Here is a 12843-nt window from a genome sequence, read left to right as displayed (position 1 = left end):
CTATCAACTGACAAGTTCTCCCGGTACTGTTTAATAACATTGGAAACAGTTTGACGGCAGACCTTTGTATGCTTGGCCAACTTTTTGTAAGACCAAGTTGGGTTTAGTTGACACTTTTTTCTGGTCACTCATTTTAATCAGATTAACAAAAAAATTAATATAATTGACATTACACATAATAACTGACATGTTTTTCAAAGGTAACTTGATCAAAAAAAAAAATCAAATAATACTTTGGTTGAAAAATGTAATGAAAAACGTGTGTTAAGAATTTTTCGATCTCACTCCTTACATTATAAGATCCGAGACGTTTTTCACAAATTTTACGAAAATCGGTCAATAATTAAATCTTCAGGCCATATATGTTCGATCGGGGTTTCGGTTCAATTAAGGGTTTATTAATTTTGACACTACGTTTATAACACATCGAAATATTGATCATAGACCCATAAAATTATATATATTCTGGGTCCTTATTAAATTCTAAGACAATCCAGCAATTTCTGTCCGTCCGTCTGTCTGTCTCAAAGCAGATTCCGAACGGAAATAGCTAGAAATTTTCAACAAATATTTCTTATAGCAAAGGTTTGTTTAGTAGTCGGTTTACGTTTTCGCGTAGCCCCCATAAAAGTGGCCTCCGAAAATAGTTAGTAAGTTAGTTAGTTAGTTAGTTAGTTAGTTAGTTAGTTAGTTAGTTAGTTAGTTAGTTAGTTAGTTAGTTAGATAGTTAGTTAGTTAGTTAGTTAGTTAGTTAGTGAGTGAGTGAGTTAGTTAGATAGTTAGTTAGTTAGTTAGTTAGTTAGTTAGTTAGTTAGTGAGTGAGTTAGTTAGTTAGTTAGTTAGTTAGTGAGTTAGTTAGTTAGTTAGTTAGTTAGTTAGTTAGTTAGTTAGTTAGTTAGTTAATTAGTTAGTTAGTTAGTTAGTTAGTTAGTTAGTTAGTTAGTTAGTTAGTTAGTTAGTTAGTAAGTTAGTTAGTAAGTTAGTTAGTTAGTTAGTTAGTTAGTTAGTTAGTTAGTTAGTTAGTTAGTAAGTTAGTTAGTTAGTTAGTTAGTTAGTTAGTTAGTTAGTTAGTTAGTTAGTTAGTTAGTTAGTTAGTTAGTTAGTTAGTTAGTTAGTTAGTTAGTTAGTTAGTTAGTTAGTTAGTTCGTTAGTTAGTTACTTAGTTAGTTAGTTAGTTAGTTAGTTAGTTAGTTAGTTAGTTAGTTAGTTTTTTTCAAGCATGGTAATGTCTAAGCCGTAATAGAAGTCCTTTGAAACATTAAATTTTATTTTTGAAGATGATTGAATACTTTATGATATTAGAAAAAAATTGAAAATTTTGTTAAAAAAAAAAACACAAAAATCACTTCATCTTAATTGTTTAAACAAGTAACTGACAATCTTTATAAATAAACTATTGTGTCAAAACTAATAACGATTTGTTAAGATGTCGTAAACAGTTTTGACACACAAAAACTTAGTCACTTTTTTGTTCAACAGGTAATAAAATATAAATACGTATTAAGGCATATTTTTTCCCTTTATAATTATCGTTCAATTTATAAATAATAAATGATTATTAAAAATGAAAAATATTTAAAAAAATATACGAACAAAAAGTTGATAATATTGTTTAAGCCAAAAAGTAAACAAAAAAATTTTCCAAGTACTATATGATGATGACTGATAACCTCGCCTTTATTCAATCGTTTAAGTATATTAAAGAAACCAGATTAAAACCTCTAAAACCCACACTAATAGTAATTACTTGCTAACATATAATCTACAATTATCTACCTCGTTTAATTTCTGATTTTTGTGTTACTCAGCAGTAATGATACACAATCAGTTCGGCTATGTTAAAACCCTCCAAAAAAATCTTTAAATTCAATGGATTATAAAAAAAGTTTCATAAAAAACAGTCTGCATAAAATACAATGCGATAAAAGAAAAACGTCAACAAAATTGCACTTTATTGACAATTTCATTAATCAGCTTTGCTGCTTTAAGGCAGACCCCAGCAAGGCAATACGCCCTAAGGAACTACTACAAAAATAAAAAGTATAAAAAACGGAATTTTTTTTATGAACCTCAAAATATGACAATGTACAAGAACAGTATATCTACTATGAGCCAAAAAGATAAAGTCAATATAAAACTTTAGATTAAACTAAAGACAAATATAGCAACAACAAACAAATCAAATAGAGATTTAAAATTAAATATGAAATGCTATATTGTGCCTTTTTGCCACGCGCTTATAGGAGCACATACATCTCTAAGGCAATTAAAATTTACCGGCTTATGTAGTGATTGTCATGATTTTCTGAAACCTTTAAACCACTTCACTGCAACACAGAGTCAAAGTTTTTAAAGCTTCTCTTTTTTTTGGAACAATAAAACAAAGTTTTTCAACAAGAGAAGACAGTTTTTCAAAGTTGAAAATTAAGTTGGCTCTAGAAAATTCAATTACATTTTACTAAAAGAGCTTCTTCAGAACCAGAAACATATTTTAGATAGAGCACATTCGTTTGTTAATGAGCTTTTGAAAACACGCAAAACAGAGATTAAAAAGCATTTTAAAAAGCTTTTGGAAAAATTGAAATATTTTTAAGAGCTTCAAAAAGAGTAAAAAGTTGTTCTGAAAAAGCTTAAATGCCTTTAAGGGCTTCTAAAAAGTTTTATGAAGAGACTTTGGAGAGCACTACAACAGAAACAACTTTCTGAAGTCCTTAAGCGAATTCAAAAAGTTGTTTTTCCAAATTTTAAACAACTTCTAGAAAAGAGCATCTAAAAAAAAGCTTTCTACTAGGACATGTATCCGATATTTTAACTAACTAACTAACTAACTAACTAACTAACTAACTGACTAATTAAGTAATTAACTAACTAACTAACCAACTAACTAACTAACTAATTAACTAACTAACTAACTAACTAATTAACTAACTAACTAACTAACTAACTAACTAACTAACTAACTAACTAACTAACTAACTAACTAACTAACCAACTAACTAACAAACTTGACTGTAGACTAGAATATAGACTAACTAACTAACTAACTAATTAACTAACAAACTATCTAACTAACTAGCTATCTTACTAGCTAGCTATCTAATAAACTAACTATTTAAGTAACTAGGTAATTAACTAACTAATTAACTGACTATCTTACTAACAATGTAACTAGCTAACTAACAAATTAACTAACTATTTAACTAACTGCCTAACTAACTAACTAACTAACTAACTGACTGACTGACTGACTGACTGACTAACTGACTAACTAACTAACTAACTAACTAACTAACTAACTAACTAACTCACTAACTATTTTACTAACTAATTAACTAACTAACTAGCTAACTAACTAACTAATTAACTAACTAACTAGCTAACTAACTAACTAACTAACTAACTAACTAACTAACTAACTAACTAACTAACCAACTAACTAACAAACTTGACTGTAGACTAGAATATAGACTAACTAACTAATTAACTAACAAACTATCTAACTAACTAGCTATCTTACTAGCTAGCTAACTAATAAACTAACTATTTAAGTAACTAGGTAATTAACTAACTAATTAACTGACTATCTTACTAACAATGTAACCAGCTAACTAACAAATTAACTAACTATTTAACTAACTGCCTAACTAACTAACTAACTAACTAACTTAGTAACTAACTTACTAACTAAATAACTAACTACCTAACTGAGTGACTAAAAAACATACACCGACTTTTTAATAGCTGTTAAAGTGCTTCTTGGACCGTACAAAAGTTTCATTCAAGCTTCTAAGAAAACTTTGGAAAAATTCTTTATACAAATCCTCAAAAGCATTTCCTATACATTCTTAGAATGATCTTTAAATGCTCTTTTAAACATTAAAGTAATATTTTTAAGCTTTTTACAAAAGAAAAATAAAACATACATATATGGCTCTAAAAAGATTTTTACTCAAGAAATTTTCTCAATTTGCAAAACTATACTACATCTAATAGTTACAAAATTTTTTTTTTCATAAAATATTTTGGTGTACTTAATATCATTTAAAAAACATTTTTTCTACAAAGGCAGAAGATTTTTGTACGATATTTTAAATAACTAATTAAAATTTCCTCTTTTTATGTTCCCCTGAAATGTGGAACAACCCTATTGTGTATATGTTAAGCACGTTACACATAAAACTCTACGATGTGTTAAAGTATCGAAATAACACAATACAATTTTCTGGGTGCTTTTCTTTTCATTTTTGGTTAAAAGAACACACAGAAATAAAGTTTTTATGTATGCAAATTTTTAGGAATTTCTTAAAAATAAAATAAATAAATAACCACACACACCACGTATAAGTAATATTTGTTTCTTCATTTTTAATGTTTAAATAAAAATCACTCATACGCAATGTGACCAAGTAGTTGGAATGAATTATTTTTTTTTTCTTCATTTACGTAGGAAGAATTTCTTAGAGGAAACGCTAAGATTATTCTGTTTTTAATGGATAATATTTGCATAAAGTGTTTCTCTTTTTTGTGTCTATAGTGTATGTAGAGTAAATAGTTATTGTTTAATAAATATATTAAATACATGATGGGATTGGTAAATAATGAGTTAAAGAAAATATTAAAGAAATATGTTGTAACATTTAAATGACAAATGTTTTATATTTTTAAATTATACAACTGATAGAAAAAATGATTTTGTTATAAAATAATGTTGAAAATATATTTTCTGGTTTGTGAAGTTGTAGATAAGTTGGAATCATTGTTATTTGTCTATATTCTCGATTCTGGTTAAATTGGTTTCAAAATTCTTTGCCAATCTATATATATAAAAGAGTAGCGTTACTGACTGACTGATTCATTATAGCACAGCCCAAACGGCTGAACCTAGAATCATGAAATTTTGACAGTAGATGTGTTTTTTTATTTATGTAGATCCACTAAGGAGGGATTTTTGGAAATTTGTACATTTACGGGTAAAAAGGGGAAAAAACGGGTAAAACAGGTTTTCTTAATTATCTTACACAATATAAGTGATACATGAAAAAAATGCACCTGTATCTACTCTTAAAATGAGCAGATGGTTGTCTGGCAGTTTTTTGAAATTTGTACTTTTAAGGGGTAAAAATGTGTAACAATAGTGATTTTGGTACCTTTTTTTGGCCCTTTATAACTTTTGAAATAATTACCATAATTAAATTTTTATAAATATTTTGGATACATCTCCCAAATGATACCTGTTTCGTACTCTTTGAGATACCTGTTTTGTACTTTTTTAAAATTCAGTCCTTTTTGGTTGTAAAAGGGAGAAAACTGTATTTATGGTACTTTTTTTTAGCACATTAAGAAAACTTTTTCGGTTTATTATTATTCCTATTAAATTGCGAACTAACTCTGTAATAATAGTATTGTAATAAAATTTTTGCATTTCATGGGGGAAAAAGTACCAAAAAGGGAAAAAACGGGAAATTTAAATTTATTCAAATACATTGAGCCAATTTTTTTAATTTTCAAAAAGTAGTTATTTACTCACACAAAATAAACTATTGATATATTATTTTGGAATTCCAGTACTAAGGCCTATATAGAACCAAATTCGAGTAAATTGTTTGGTACCTTTTTGAAAGCACAATTTGTCTGGAACTAATGAATGCAGATTTGAATCGTTTGAGTTTATCTGTGAATTATAGATTTAATTCTCGAAAAAGTATATTTCTAAGCGAAAAGGGGAAACATTGTACTCTTTTTATTAGTACTTTACACTTACGTAAACTTTATTTCACTTTTGGTACTTTTTCTTCCTTTAAATGATACTCTATGTATGTTCTTTAATATGAACTCAAAACACATGAATAAGATTCTTTAAGAGACAACTTTTTAGTACTTTTTATCTTATAAATTGTACTTTTTTTAATTTTCTAAAATATTCAACCTATGAACATTAGTTTTGACATACATACATGGTCTTGACTGAATTATATTCTGTAAGTGGAAACTATTTGGTACTTTTCTATTCTTCAAATGGTACCTTTTAGATTCTTTATAAAGGTTAACCGGAAAAAACGGTCCTTATTAAATGAGAATTTATTGAGAGAGATTTTTGTACTTTTTCGTTTTTCCAATGGTACTATTTGATATTTTTACAATATTGAATATAGATATTGAAAATAAAATTTAAAATGTAGGGACCTTAGTAAATGAAAGAGACTTGGTATTTCCATAAAATTAAGGTTGACATTTGCAGGTTTTAAATATTGATAGTGGGTGGATAATGTTTGTCTAATTAATTTATAAAAATACTACGTTTTGTTGACCAGCATTTTATATAAATCTTTGTTGCAGTTTCATTTAAATATACACATGTTGGTGCCTCTTAATTAAAAACAAAAGGATATTTCTATTGCCAAAGAGGTTAACTCTATATAAAATAAGATTAATTTAAAATTTTAGACAAATATTCAAAATTGATTTTGAATTTAATCACTTTTCTGAATCTCTTCCAAAAGCACCAACTTGGACTTAATAGCTTTTAGCAAAAAAGTTTTAGGTATATAATATATAAAATTGTGCATAAAGACCCCCTATAAATATATTGTACTTTAAAGCAAACCATTATGATTATCAATATATTCTTGACAGTAATTCCTTTGATTGTCACTATTCTCTGTAACAGCAACAGTATGGATTACTCGAAGTAACCATATGAATATAACAGAAAATTTTATTTTTTTTTTTTGTATAAAGATGATAAAAAAATCTTTTTCATATTCTTGCCATATTGAGGAATTTAGTATGTATAAGAAAAAAAATAAAAACATTAAGAATAATAGAAGCAAAAGATTTCATTACATGCTGTTGACAACAAGAAATGTGATGTAAATGACAATAAAGTAATTTTCTTTTCATTATATTATTGTGTCTGTAATAAATTTAAAAGGTTTTAACTATTTCTGTTTAAGTTTGTTGTGAAATAAAAGAAATTACATGTTCTCTTTAAAATAAAAGCTTTGTTTTACAAATAAAAGCTTTTTTCGTAAAATATTTTATATATTTTTTTCAATAAATGGAACATAAGACTTTTATTTGGCAAAACTGTTTAAAATAATATTTTCTATTAAAATTGGTTTCAAAAAGAGATTTCAGTTAAAGCTTTTTTAATTTTTTTCTACAAAAAAATATTGAAATATTTCTGATATTTTATTATAATACTTTTCTGGGGATTTAATAAAAAACTCTTTTTAGTTTTTCAATTCAAAAGCTTTATTAGCTTTTTATTTTAAAAAGCTTTTTTTCTTAAAAGTATTTACCACCTGTTTCTTCTAAAATTCTTAATTAGCTTTTTATTTAAAAAACATTTCTTCTAAAAAGCTTCAAAAGCTTTTTCTTTTAAAAAGTTTTAAAAGATTTTCCTCTAAAAAGTTTTAAAGATTTTTCTAATAAAAAGCTTTATACGATTTTTCTTTTTTTGAAACATTTACGCTTTTCCATAAAGAAGCTTTTTAATATTGTCAAAAAGCTTTTTTACCTTTTTTATATAAAAAGCTTTTTTAGCTTTTTTATATAGAAAGCTTTTTTAGCTTTTTCATATAAAAAGCTTTTTGACCTATTTCATATAAAAAGCTTTTTTAGCTTTTTCATATAAAAATCTTGTTAAGCTTTTTCATATAAAAAGCTTTTTTAGCTTTTTCATATAAAAAGCTTTTTTAGCTTTTTCATATAAAAAGCTTTTTTAGCTTTTTCATATAAAAAGCTTTTTTAGCTTTTTCATATAAAAAGCTTTTTCAGGTTTTTATATGAAACCCTTTTTTAGCTTTTTCATAAAAAAAGCTTTTATAGCTTTTTCGTATAAAAAGCTTTTTGAACTTTTTTATAGCTTTTTCATATAAAGAACTTTTTGGTTTTTTAAAATAAAAAGCTTTTTCAACTTTTTCCTATAAAAAGATTTTTAAGCTTTTTCATATAAAGAGCTTTTTTATTAAAAAAATTTAAGTTCATTATCAAAACTTTTTTAGTTTTTAAAGAAAAAAATGGTTTTTCTTATAAAGCTTTTTTCATATAAAAAGCTTTTTTCATATAATGTGCTTTTTTAGATTTTTCATATAAAAAGCTTTTTTTAATATAAAAAGCATGTTTGCTTTTTCATGTAAAGAGCTTTAATAGCTTTTTCATTAAAAAATATATAAGTTTCTTATCAAAGCTTTTTTTAGTTTTAAAGCAACAAATTTTTGTTTTTCTTCATTTTTAACATTTTTATATAAAAATTGTTTTGGTTTTCATATAAAAAGCTTTTTCAAGTATTTTATGTTTTACCTTTGTAACTAGAAAGTTTTTGAAAGGCGAGGGTTTAAAATGCCAGAATTTACTTACCCAATAACATTTTATGTCACGGGCATTGCTGGCAAGTACTTACCATCCTCGCTTACAAATAATGTGTTAGGTAAGTATTTATTACAATTGTCAGCAAGTTTTGTCTCCGAGAAAATGCTTCTATAAAGTATTAAATATCAACTCCTTTGAGGTAATCTGAACGAAGAATACTTCACCTCACTGAAAAGTACAGCTCTTGTTTTTGCTGGGTGTATGCATTTCATAGTTTAGATGGCAACCAATTACTAAATATAAAAAAAACTTTAAAATTAACATTTATATAATTATGACATAAAAAAGTCCCGAAGTTCACTCTATTATATCCATAAAAAACATGTCTCACTAAACGTATGAGATATTTTTGGTGTTCCATCAATCATTAGATATTAATTACTCATACGCCTTTATTAGATAACTCTAAACAAATACATAATAATAATAATAAATTATTATTTTAAGTAATTTTTAAAACTCTTAAAAAATACCAAAAAAGTACATACAAATACATAATTCAAGCAACCACTAGTTAATTAATTAATTAACGCACAATTAATATTATTTTCTTAATGCGTATTTAATTAGGTTTCATTTGTTAAACTAAATATTTATTTATATTACTAAATAAATAAAAACGAAAACACCCTTAAAAAAAACAAATCAACTGAATTTAAAATGATCGATAAATGTTTTGAACTGCCAAAAACAATGCATGTGTTAAAGTTAAAGCCCTAACGTTTAAAAAGGCTTAAGAACGGGCTAATAGCAACTGGCAAAAATTCTATTTATTTATGGAAAATTTTACTTCTTTTCCCTTCTTTCATGTGGCTTATCCCACTACTATGACGCCTGTTTAGTTGTCGGAAAAGTCTTTTGCAAAATGTATTAGTTTCATTTATTATTAATGAAGAAAAGTAAATATTTATTGTGAAGAATAATAATTGTTTCCGCCTATGTTGCGGTTAGAACTTTGCATATCAAATTTATTTTCCATTAGCGGAAAAACACAATGGTTTTTGAACACCATTTCGAAGGGCGAAAAAAGAAACATATTTTCACAAAAACAGCACAAAAAGTTGATTAAAAGTATTATTGGTTGATTTTGCTTTGTAAACTTTTTCATCTTAAAAGCATTTTTTTAATTAAATATTTTAAAAGTCTTTAGCTCTTTTATTCTAAAACCTTTCATAGTTTATTCATTTAAATAACTTTTCTTAGAAAAAGCATTAATTTTTAACATTTTTATGTGAACATCTTTTTTAAAAGTTTTCCTTCTAAAAGCTTTTATTGCTTCATTACTTTAACAATATTTTTAACCATTCTTAAATGATTTGAAAGCTTTTTTAATATTATTTTTAGTTTTGTAATCTTCTTCATCTAAACATCTTATATCATTTAAGCTTTTTAAACCCTTTTCAATTATTTCAATTAAAATTATCTTTTTTAGGGATTTCATTAAAACATTTCAAAGGAAATGTTTTTAAAAATTTCCCTATTAACAAGCTTTTATAGCTTTTTTCCAGAATCATTTTAGCTTTTTTAAAAAAGCTTTTTAAAACTTTTGCTAACAGCTATAAAAACTTTTCATTCAAAAATTTATTTTGAAAAAAAAATTAAAAAACTGTAAAAAGCTTTTGTTGCTTTTCATCTTAAAAGTTTATCTTTACTATTTAAAAAGCTTTAAGTTTCTCTGCTTTTGTGTGACCATTTCACCTAAAGAGCTGTTTTGTTTTTCATCTTAAAAGCTTTTTAGTTTTTTCTTTCATCTCAATAGATATTTCATCTAAAAAGCTTTCTTGGTTTTTTCATCTAAAAAGCTTTTAACTTGTTTTTTCACCTAAAGAGTTTAGCATAGCTTTTTTAACTTAAAACCTGTTTTTGATTATTTAAGTTTAATTTTTTTTTAGCTTTTTTATATAAAAAGCGTTTAATGCTTTTTAATTTTTAAAGTTTTTAAAGGCTTTTCTGCAAAAAGCTCTTTAAAACTAGTTTTTAATAATTTTTTTTTTTTATTATTCATCTAAACAACTTTGGATTTTAATAACAGTATCACCTTAAAAGCTTTTATTACTATTTTCATCTTAAAAGTTTATCTGTGCTTTTTATAAAGCTTTTTATGATTCTACTTTTGTTTTTTATGATTCTACTTTCCATTTCACCAACATGTTTTTTTAGGTTATTAATCTTTAAAACTTTTTGGGCTTTTTAATATTAAAAGCTTTTTCGTCCAAAAAGCTTAGTTTTATCTAAAAAGTTTTTAACCTAAATAGTTTTTTTACTTTTTATATTTAAAATCTTTGTTTTTTTTTAATATTTCAGCTTTTTTATCCAAAAAGCTTTTTAAGCTCTTTTATTACATTTTTTTCATAATTTCTTTGTTTTTATTGTTGTATTTAGTAGAAGCTTTTTCATCAAAAGATTTTTTCATCAAAAAGCTTAGTTTTTATTTAAAAAGCTTTTTAATTCAGCTTTTTAACTCAAGAGTTTTTTTTAGACATTTGTACTTAAAATCTTTGGTTTTTTAATTTTTTGAGTTTTTTTACCTAAAAAGCTTTTAACTTCTTTCATTAAAATGATTTCATAAATTCTTTGTTTTAAATGTCGTATTTAGAAATTTTTTTACTATTCTATTAAAAACAACCTTATGTAGCTTTTAGTCTAAAGAGATTTTTAGAAAATCTATAGAGAATGTTGTTTTTAGTGTAGACAACTTTTTTAGAAGCTTTTTAAGTTATTAAAAAAGCATATCGAACGTTTTCTCATATAAATAGCTTTTGAGCTTTTGAATATCTTTAAGTATAAAGCATTTTCTAATTTTTCTATAAAAAGCTTTTATTTAAAAAGAGCTTTTACTTAAAAAAACTTTGTTAAGCAGATTTTGATTAAAAATTAATAGCTTTTTTACTTTTATATATATTTTCGCCTTTTCTTTACAAACCACCAATGTACATTAAAAAAAGCTTTTTAAAATCTAACCAAATTTTATTTTTGTATATTTTTCAAATGCCCCAGGAAACAGTGTCTGCTTTCCAAATGATGTGTCACATTTCTATATGAAATTCTAATTCTAAATATTTCTATTTAATTGCCACTGGTATGAGTAAACTTTTCATGTGCTTTTTTATTTGTTATTGTTGTTGTTGCAGTTTTTGTTTAGAAAACATTTTAATCCTTTTAGACTCATCAAAAATTTACTGTCACGTTTATGCGCCGCAGCAAGGACAATAATATCAAATCAAATATACAATTTTTATGGTGATGAAAACACAATGGTTTTACAAAAACTCATATATCAACATTTATAACCGAAAGAATGAATAGTTGAAAGGGAGAAAAAAATGGCAAATAAAAGTGGCCAATTCAAATATAATTTAAAATTAATGACAATAAATAAAAGAAAAAAAAAATAGGAAAAAGTTCAACAACCTATGGTTGAGAGGGAGAAATGAGTCATTCATTGAGTTATTAAAAGTTAAGGGAAGGAAAATAAAAGTTGTAAATTTATAAAAGAATGATAAACTGTTAATAGCACCTAATTCTCTTCTATAGAAATTTTCCTCTAAAAAAAGAAATTAAATAATGTAAATATGTAATTTAAATAAATCACATTAATTAAGTTTTTCAATAAAACACATGCCAATCATTACTATATCCACTTTCAACAATTCTGTAGTTAATTCCTTTTAAATCCCTTAAAGAATTAAGATACTGTTGTTGTGTAAATCATTTAAGTGTTTCAAGGATAAATGTACACTTTAGTTTTATTGAAATGTAAAGTATATATATTAAACTATATAAAATGAGAAAAAAGAATCTTTAATAAGAAAAAAATATATGTATATTGAGTGAAGCATGTGTTTAATAATATTATCAAGATTATAAAAAAGAAAATAATTTCAACTATATGGGAAATTTAAATAAAGAAATAAACTCAGAAATACTCATAAATGTATAGGTAGCAAGGAGCAGAAATACACATTAATGTATGAATAGTAGGGAGGACTGCAATACTGAGAAAACAAAGATAAAGTAATATTTTATTCAAACTGTTTATACCCTACATTACTATAGGGTATTATGCATTCGTGCCGATGTTTGCAACACCCAAAAATATTAGTCTTACGCCCACCTTAAAGTATACCAATCTACCCATCTCTCTGTGTATCCATGTAAACCTTGTGCGCACGCAATTTTCAAGATAATTTGATGAAATTTGGCACATACACATCTTTTGTTCTAAGGACGAACGCTATTGAAAATAGTGGAAACTGGTCCATTATTTCGCCTAGCCCCTAGGCAAAACATAGTTTTATAAAACATTAAATGAAACTACCGATTTCTGTAATGATATCTTAAAAGCCTTTTTAGCCCTTTTATTCTAAAAGCTTTTAGAATAGAGCCTAATGTTCTGTTATTTAAACAAAAATAGATAAAACTTAGTTTTATTAAACTTTGTAATGATCAGGCCCCCATACAAACACCCCT

This window comes from Lucilia cuprina, chromosome 4, assembly GCF_022045245.1.
Source record: "Lucilia cuprina isolate Lc7/37 chromosome 4, ASM2204524v1, whole genome shotgun sequence".
Lineage (NCBI taxonomy): Eukaryota > Metazoa > Arthropoda > Insecta > Diptera > Calliphoridae > Lucilia > Lucilia cuprina.
This window is presented reverse-complemented; position numbering follows the sequence as displayed.